Source organism: Arachis hypogaea, chromosome 7 (genome assembly GCF_003086295.3).
Source record: "Arachis hypogaea cultivar Tifrunner chromosome 7, arahy.Tifrunner.gnm2.J5K5, whole genome shotgun sequence".
NCBI lineage: Eukaryota > Viridiplantae > Streptophyta > Magnoliopsida > Fabales > Fabaceae > Arachis > Arachis hypogaea.
In genome coordinates this window covers 41,005,953-41,006,970 of record NC_092042.1, presented here as the reverse complement: position 1 = coordinate 41,006,970, position 1,018 = coordinate 41,005,953, and positions in this window count along the sequence as shown.

Below are 1,018 nucleotides of genomic sequence, written 5' to 3'. Positions count from 1 at the left end.
TACTGTTATTTGAGTGATATATGAATTTTATTTGCCTCTAAAAAATGTATGGGATAGTAAAAAATTAATGGAGTACTTGGGGGTTTAAGTTTCAAACCTTAAAAGTCACTAAAAGTGGATAAGAATAAAAACTTGCCCCCCTAAAAATCTAGCCACTAAATGATCATGAAAGTCAAGTGTATAAAGGTTAAATATAGGTTAGAAAACTGATTTTAATCCTATGGAACAAAGGTGTAAAAGTAAAAAGGGTTTTATGGTCATTTTTGGGTAAAAAGAGGGTTAAAAATGCAATTTAATTGAAAGATAAGAAAAAATTCATAACTTAGTGTTATCAAGGATAAATTATTAATTATATAAATTAATTGTGTTAAAATTATAATTACAATAAAGTTTCGGGCCTAAATAAATGTTTTAGTAAAAATTAGAAGAAAACGGTAAAAAGCGGTAACTAGAATATGTAAATAAATTAATAAAGGGTAAAATGATCTTTTAGGTCCCTAAGAATAGAATTGGCATTAATTAAAAGTATTATGAATAATTTGGTCATAGAAAATGATGAGTTTGGAAACTTGAAATTATTGTGATGATCAAATATTATTAAAAATATTAATTAGAAAATTGTTAATTTAATTTTTGCATTCAATTATTTGGTTAAGGGGTTTGTTAGTGTGCAGAAAAAATAAAATAAATTTTTGTTGGACTAAAAACCAATATAAGCCCATGGGAAGAAAAATGTCATCAGCTTTGAACTAAATTATTCCATGCAATATGGCTGAATTTTTTAAGTGGATAGCAAAAAATAATTGGGCCAGAATATGTGTGAACAGCCTAAAACAATTTTTCTCCCTAGACCAACAAGCCTTTGGTCCGAAATTGAAGAAAGAAAGAATAGAAAGAGAAGCGGTTTGGTTACCCACTCCCTTTTAATGGTGGAATTCAAATTTTAATTAAATTTAATGCATGCATTGGTTATTGGAACACAAAATTCAATTTGATTAATTTCTCACATAGGTAACCA